Source organism: Mus pahari, unplaced genomic scaffold, assembly GCF_900095145.1.
Source record: "Mus pahari unplaced genomic scaffold, PAHARI_EIJ_v1.1 scaffold_6096_1, whole genome shotgun sequence".
In the NCBI taxonomy this organism is placed as follows: Eukaryota; Metazoa; Chordata; class Mammalia; order Rodentia; family Muridae; genus Mus; species Mus pahari.
Window position 1 is genome coordinate 28,944 of NW_018392006.1, and position 8,354 is coordinate 37,297.

The window sequence follows — 8,354 nt, forward strand, 5'->3', positions numbered from 1 at the left end:
AAGTGGGAGTGGGTGGGTAGGGGAGCAGGGGCAGGGGGAGGGTATAGGGAACTTTTGGGATAGCATTTGAAATGTAAATAAAGAAAATATCTAATGAAAAATAAATAAAAAAATAAAAATTAAACATCACAAAAAAAAAAAAAAGGAAAATGTAAATGGAGGCAACCCTGGAGCTCGAGAACCAAGGAAAGAGATCAGGCTATAGAAATGCAAGAATCACCAGAGAATACAAGAGATAGAAGAGAGAATGTCAGGAATAAAAGATACCATAGATGATATTGAAACATTGATCAAAGAAAACATGAAACATAAAAACATCCTAACAAAAAAAAAAAGTATCCAGGTGATTCAGAACACAATAAAAAGACAAAACTTAAAAATACTAGGAATAGAAGAGGGTGAAGATAACCAGTTCAAAGAGCAAGAAAACATCTTCAATAAAATCATAGAAGAAAAGTTCCCTAACCTAGAGAAAGAGATGGATATACAAGAAGCCTATAGAACACCAAATAGTTTATTAGGAAAGAAAATCCTCATCATATAATGATCAAAACTCTAAATGGACAGAATAAACAAATAATATTAAACGTGATAAGACAAAATCTAAGTTACGTATAAATTTAGACCTATCAGAATCACATTGGACTTCTCAACAGAAACTCAAAAAGCCAGAAGATATTGGACAGATGTCATCTGGACCCTAAGAGAGCACAAATGCCAGCCAAGGCTGCCAAAGACAGCAAAACTCTCAATCAGCATAGATGAGGAAAACAAGATATTCCATGACAAAACCAAATTTAGAAAATATTTGATCCTAATTTAGTAATATAGAAGATAGTAGAAGGAAAACTCTAACACAAGGAGTACACAAGGATAAGTACACTCAAGAAAATGTAGGAAATTAATCATCTCACAATAAACCAAAGAGAGTTACACACAAGTGATATCACCTCTAACAATTAAAATAACAGGAACAAACAATCATTGGTCTTTAATATCTCTCAACATCAATGAACTCAATTCCCCAAGACTCAGGGTGACAGATTGGATGTGTTAACAAGATCCGGCATTTTGCTCCAGAGACCCAGGATATGAGAAACTCCCAGGAGTCAATGGGGGTGACCTTAATCGAGATGCCCAACAGTGGGCAAATGGAACCTGAAGAGACTACCTCCAGTAGATGGACAGTGTCACCAGGGGAGGAATGGGGTCACCAACCCACCCTCAAAATTTCTGACCCAGAATGGTTCTTGTCTAAAAGAACTACAAAGACAAAAGTGGAGAAGAGACTGAAGGAAAGGCTGTCCAATGAAAGGTTCAATTTGGGATCCATGTCATAAAACCTAAATGGCTCAGGCACTAATATCAACAATTAATAAATAGGACCTCATAAAACTGAAAACTTTCTGTAAAGCAAAGCACACCATCAATAGAACAAAAGTTGTGTTAGCTTACAGATTTTGTAGTTCTTTTAGACAAGAACCAAGAATGGTTCATCTTTTGGGTATATGCCTGGTAGTGTTATAGCTGGGTTCCCTAGTATAACTATTTCCAATTTTCTCAAGGACTTCCAGATTGTTTCCAGGGTGGTTGTGCCAGTTTGCCTTTCCGCCAGCAATGCAGGAGTGTTCCCATTTGTCCACATCTCTTCCAGCATCTGTCACTTCAGTGTTTGATCTTAGTTATTCTGATTGGTGTAAGGTGGAATCTCAGGGTGATTTTGATCTGCATTTCCCTGATGACTAAGGACATTGAACTTTCTTCAAGTGCTTCTTCATCATTTGAGAGTCCACTGTTGAGAATTCTCTGTTTAGCTCTATTCCCCATTTTTAATTAGAATACTTGGTTTGTTTTCTACTTTCTTGAGTTTTGTTGTTGTTGTTGTTGTTGTTGTTGTTGTTGTTGTTGTTTTTATAAATTTTGGACTTAAGTCCTTTATTGTATGAAGGGTTGGTGAAAATCTTTTCAAAATCTGTAAGCTAACACAACTTTTGTTCTATTGATGGTGTGCTTTGCTTTACAGAAAGTGTCAGTTTTATGAGGTCCTATTTATTAATTGTTGATATTAGTGCCTGAGCCATTTAGGTTTTGTTTAGGAAATTTTCTCCTGGACCAATGAGTTCAAGGCTATTCCCCACCTTCTCTTCTATTAGATATAGTGGATCCTGGTTTATCCTGAGCTTTTTGATCCCCTTGGACTTGAATTTTATGCAAGGTGATAGTTTATGGATCTATTTGAATTCTTCAACATGCACCCAGATAGTCCACTATCATTTATTGAAGATACTTTGTTTTTCCATTGCATGGTTTTGGCTTCATTATCAAAAATCAAGTATCCATTGTTGTGAGCTTATTTCTGGGTCTTCAATTTGATACTATTGATTAACCTGTCTGTTTCTATAATAATACGGTGCACTTTTAATTGCTATTGCTGTATAATACATCTTGAAATCACTGATGGTGATACCTACAGAAGTTCTTTTATTGTACAGAATAGTTTAGGAAGAAAATCTGTAGGCTGTTCCTGCGATCTGGAATGTGGTAAACTCCCAGGAGTCAATGCACCTACCTTAGTTGGAACATGCAACCTGAAAAGGAAACTATCTGTAACCAGGCAGGGCCCCAGAGGATACCAACCTACGAATAAAATTTCAACCTAAAATTTTCCCCATCTAAAAGAAATATAGGGACAAAAATGGAACAGAGACTGACAGATGACCAACCAATAAGCCCCAACTTGAGACCTATTCCATGAACAGCCACCACTACCTGACACTACTAATGATACACCATTGTGCTTACAGATAGGAGTTCTCTGAAAACCTCTAACAAGTAGCAAACAGAAACAGATTCAGATACCTACAATCAAAAATTGGATGATGCCAGGGACTCTTATGGAAGTGTTGGGAGGAAGTATTAAAGACCCTGAAGGTGATGGGAACCCCACATGAAGAACAACATTGTCAACTATCCTGGATGCCTGGGAGCTCTCAGACACTGAGCCAACCACAGAGTATACATGTGCTAGACATAGGGCCCAGGCATATATGTAGCAGAGGGCTACATTAAACAGCCTCATCAGAAGAGGATATATATAATCTTGCTGACACCTGATGCAACAGAGGGAGGGGATACCCAGGGGATTTCACTCCCTTAGAAGCAAAGGGGAAGAGGAAGGAGGCAGCATTTGGGGTGGAAAGGTCAAATAAATAAATAGATAAAAAAAATCTCACACTACATAAAGTAAATATGACAGAAAAATAAGATTAGTTACAAATACTCATATTTTTATACAAAAATACAGTAATGTAAACAGAGAAATAGAAAATTCTAACAAATAAATAAAATATATTTGAGCGAAGAATGATCACCTACTATCACCAAATATGATGACCATTGATAAATATGAAAAGTTCTTGTGATATAACTTAGTTAAAATACCTTGAGTATTCCAGTAGCTCTAATACATTACCAAGAAAAATACTGAAGACCAGAAGACAACTCTATATTCATTAGAATCATAAAATGTGGTTTTGTTTTTTTAAGTTTAAGTGGCTGATACTGAAACTGAATCTGAAGTTTAAAATATCAAAATACAGTCCAATCCCTGACTCTATAAATAATACTCTGTTGTGACTGTAGATAGGAGTCTAATATAACCGTTGTCTGAGAGGCTCCACATAGCAGATAACAAAAACAGAAGCAGATAACACAGCTAAATATCTGAGATTGTTGACTCTTATGGAAGAGTCAGGGGAAGGATTGTAGGCCCGGAAGGGGATAGAAACTCCACAGAAAGACAATGAGGGTCAATTAACCTAGATCCTTGGCAGCTCTCAGAGACTGAGCCACCAACCAAAGAAAAATACAGGGATGGACCGATGTCCCCTAGAACATAGCATTGCCTTATCTGGCCTCAGAGGGAAAGGATGATCTTAACCACTCAGAGACTTGATATTCCAGGGTAGGGGAATACCTGGGGGGTCCCACCCTCTCACCAGAGAAGAGGAGAAGACATGGGAAGAGGGACTCTGTGAAGGAGGGACTGGGAGAGGGGACTCCCTTTGTAATGTAAATAAATAAATAAGTAAATATTTTCTTTCTTTTACAATTCTCAGGGAGATGAAGGAGAGGGACATTTGAAATGTAAATAAAGAAAATAGTAAAAAAAAAAAAAGTCTAGTCTAGTTGCACTAAGACTGCAAGTTTTTCAGCACCTTGATTATTCTCTTATCAGAACTGATTTATACCAAACGAGTAATTGTGGGATGAGTATGCACCACAAAATTCTGAAGAGTCAGGATGACTGGGTCATACATCCATAACAGGGCTTAGGTGAATGAGATGATAAAGTCCACCCACTCACTACATAACCGCAAAGAAAAACACCAGCAGTTGGTGGTTTGGGTGGCTCTTTCCTCAAGGGATGCTCTCAGATGACTGATGCTATAAAGATGCTTCCATTGCCTCTGATGTCTGAACAGTATATTCACCGTGTATACAGTTGTGATCAGCATGACTCCTACAAAAAAAAAATCCCTGGAGGTTATCACTGTTAATATCAATCCTCTCATGATGTAGTTCATGGGGAAGAGAGAGCAAGATGTTGAAACCTTCATCTGTTTGGTCACACTCACATTGGTAAACCATAGAAGATCAGGTTACTACAGACAGATAAACTGAAAGATCAAGTATAAAAGAAAGTGTAGATCATGAATTTATTTAGATTATGTTTAAATGTTGCCAACAAAGAGGTACTGTGGCTGACTGTAACAGCCTGGAACATACTCAGGAGGCAGTTAATGCAGTTAGAGAGGCCCCTCATCACCCTCTTTGTGTAAAAAGTTGCCTTACGTTTGAAGTCAATTTCAATATTCACTGACTCAAATATGTCTGCAAGCCAAAATTCTCCCCAGCAAGGACCATCATTACATGAACAAAGGTCAGTTGACAGAAGATCAGATCAATGGACTTAGGTCTGTGACCTAGGGTTATGAAAACATAGAAAACAAGAAAAAATATATTGGCTAGGACCCCAAGCCCAGCGTGAAAATAAAGGATATTCTCTAATGAAGACATAACGGAAAGTGAACTCATCTGAAGAGCATGGTGGAAACACACTTCATATATCTGCAAAAAAAGAGGACACATGAAACTTATGATTTACTGGACAGTATGTTTACATCATCCTTCTTTTTTCTATACTAATTCATGTTTTTTTTTTCCTCTGTACTAATTCTTAAATAACCTGTCTCTTTAACTTTTGGTGTTCCAGAATATTCCATCATAGCCTACATTTCTATATGTCTTCCATGTATCTCCTGTATATTTAGGTTATAATACATGATGAATGCATTCACAGCCATATCTATACATATTAGAAATTTTGCTGGATGTACTTGATTCTAATGCCTTACAAATCTAATCCTAATTATATAAATATCCTCATTTTATACTTTATATCTAAAACAGAATTAATAAGCACAAAATATTAATCACGTTTTTTTCAACTAAACAAAAATACATTGGTCTGGGAAAAACTCACTTAAGATAGTCAAAAATCAGAAATTTCTGTATTATATTCCATAATTCCACTATGTTCTCTTTTGCAGCTATCCAGGTTTTGAGTCATATTTCTAATGGAATCACCATTGTAATTCATGATATTCTCCTCATTTTAATCACCAAAGCTCTAACTCAATTCATCCTTTAAATGTTTCTTTTTCCATGAAATCATACATCCCCAGAATCTAGAACTCAAAACATAGATACAGTGGGAGACCAGCAGTTTACTATTTACACCATTAATTGCATTGCTCTTATGGCTATAAAAGGCTGTAAGTGAAATGGGAAAATGTGTGGCTTTATAGGTAAAAAGGAAGGAGACAAATACAGAGATGGAGGTTGTTAGGCAAATAACAATATGGATGGTTGAAAAGGCTATGAGTAATCATACTGTTAATGATTGACATCCCTCCCCCATCAAAAGGACACAAAAATGGTCTTTGTGTTGATAGCTGAAAGTTGGTTCTTTAATATTAAATTCGAGTTCACAAAGGGTTTACATGAGATGGGAACTGAAAGGAAGCCACTTAAAGCCCGTTTCACTCTCTGATAAATTACGTCCTACTCCTCTACCTATCCCTATCCTGGTCATGGTCTAGTTTTGTTCTCTTGGTTTCTGTAGTTACCAAAGGCTACATACTCATTTGTAAAGATGTGGAACCTGGGTCCTCCAACAAAAGAGACTATCTGACATTAAGAAAGGCATTATTTTTCACATGCTATGATGAATATGAACTTGATAAAGATGACCACATAGTGATAATGTTGGCAATTTCTGTCTAAAATAGGATCCTTCCCATGTACTGGACAAGAAGGTCCCAAGTGTTACTGTACATTCATGTCAGCATCCAGACATTCTTTACAGTTTCACTCAACTGTCTCATCTTTGGTGCTTATGTAAATTTCTTTGTCTGACTACCAGGATCAATTTATTACTGAATTAATTTAATATAGTAATTTAAAATCAGCTTTGTGAAAAACAAATAGAAAATGACTATACTAACTCAGATTTCTGTGATAAAAGTGCTCAGTTATATTTTCAAGTTCACTCCAGTATTTCACACATATAGATGAATGCATGTTTGTATTATAGAAATAATACAGAACTTAGTTGAAGAGACATCCTATAACATCCTCAGGAATAAGACATTATAAATCATACATTTTACATTTATATGATTTTTTTGTTTCTAAAATTCTTAATCAAGAAAAGGAATGTGTTCATCTCTATTTCTAGATCTATTCCTAGATCTACTTCTTTTGTGAACATAAACTTACAGTACCTGAGCAGTTATGTTATGCATTTTATTAAAATCTTTAGTCTTAAGGCTGGAGAGATGGATTACTGGTTAAGAACACTTTTGACTCTTTCAAATGACCAGTGTTAAATTTGCAACATTAACATGGTGGCTCACGACCATTGTAACTCTAGTTCTAGGAGATACAGTTCCCACTCTGACAAGACATGCAAGTAGAACACAGACGTACCTGAAAACAAAACACTCATGTATGTAATATAAAATTTAAAAAGTCTTAAATTAATAAAAGCTCATAGATAATAATTCAAGACTAATCTTCAAATTGAATCTTATTCCAATTTTAAAATTGCAAATGTACAAGCTATACGCACATATAAATTTTTATCAATTATATGACAATTGTCTATTAATGCAGAACATGTAAAGTAAGCAATATAGAAATATGATAATATAAGCTAATAATCAAAAGTGCTTCTTTCTTTTCCCAAAGGTATCTCTTTCATTCTCTCCACTTTGCTCTTCTATCCATTGTTAGCAAATGTTCGTGTGATACAGAAAATAACACATCTTCTACTTAATGAAGTGTCATCTTACTATGGGGTTCACTGGAGCTGAAACTGAACCAAAAAAGATCATAGCTTCCATGGATACAGAGTTCTTAACATAGGCACACATGGAGAAAAGTCCTTTGTTTTATTTGAAAAGCAAATACAGGATGAAGCCTTTCACATTAGTTAAAATTGTAATATTTAGTTGTAAGTATGAAAACCCAAAGTGTGTGCATAAACATTCATAAGAATGGAGAGCCATCACTATTAAATTCAGCAAGACCAAAAATTTAAGCAGTGTGCAGACAGCTCTCTAAAGAGACCTGAAACAAGTTACCAAGAGCTACTTTCTACATTGCTTCATATTTTTCCAAGAAATATCGCTTTATTATCACAGCATTTGATTTTACAACACTATTGTTTTATGAATTTATGGTGATCTTTGATTTCTGATTTGTGGAGAGTTAGTAACCTAAGAAATATTAATAAATAGATGACAAGATTGTTTTAATTTTGCATTTTAACATATTTAGAAATAATGAGCTAAAAACAGTTTGAATACTCAATGAGAACATAAAGTGTGTATGTGATTTTCAGGTGACAAGATACATGGTGTTGGCTAATGTATTGTCCACTCTTCGCAACAATAAAAAGTCAATATGAATCTCAGGAGATGAAGACCTCAGCCACACAAACTATTAACATGGAATCTTTATAAAATAGTCAATGACAACAGGAATAAATAATGATCACTTATTAATAAGGTATTAATTCATAGCTATTAACTGTTACTCTTAAATAACTTATGTGCATGAATCGTTCACTGGAAATTGAGTTTATCACAGGTGTCGCTGGAAGCACACAGACACTGAGTAGAGTGCATATTATAATGAGCAATTGTTCTTTGTAACTATTGGCAGAAACTTTGGGGATTTTGATTTTAAACAATTTTATACTATTTAAAAATTGAAAATATTTTTCT

General features: G+C 35.3%; 1 pseudogene; it reads right to left on the reverse strand.

Moving 5' to 3' along the window:
* Positions 1 to 4,193: 4,193 nt before the first annotated feature.
* Positions 4,194 to 5,079, reverse strand: LOC110314799 (annotated as a pseudogene).
* Positions 5,080 to 8,354: the final 3,275 nt, after the last annotated feature.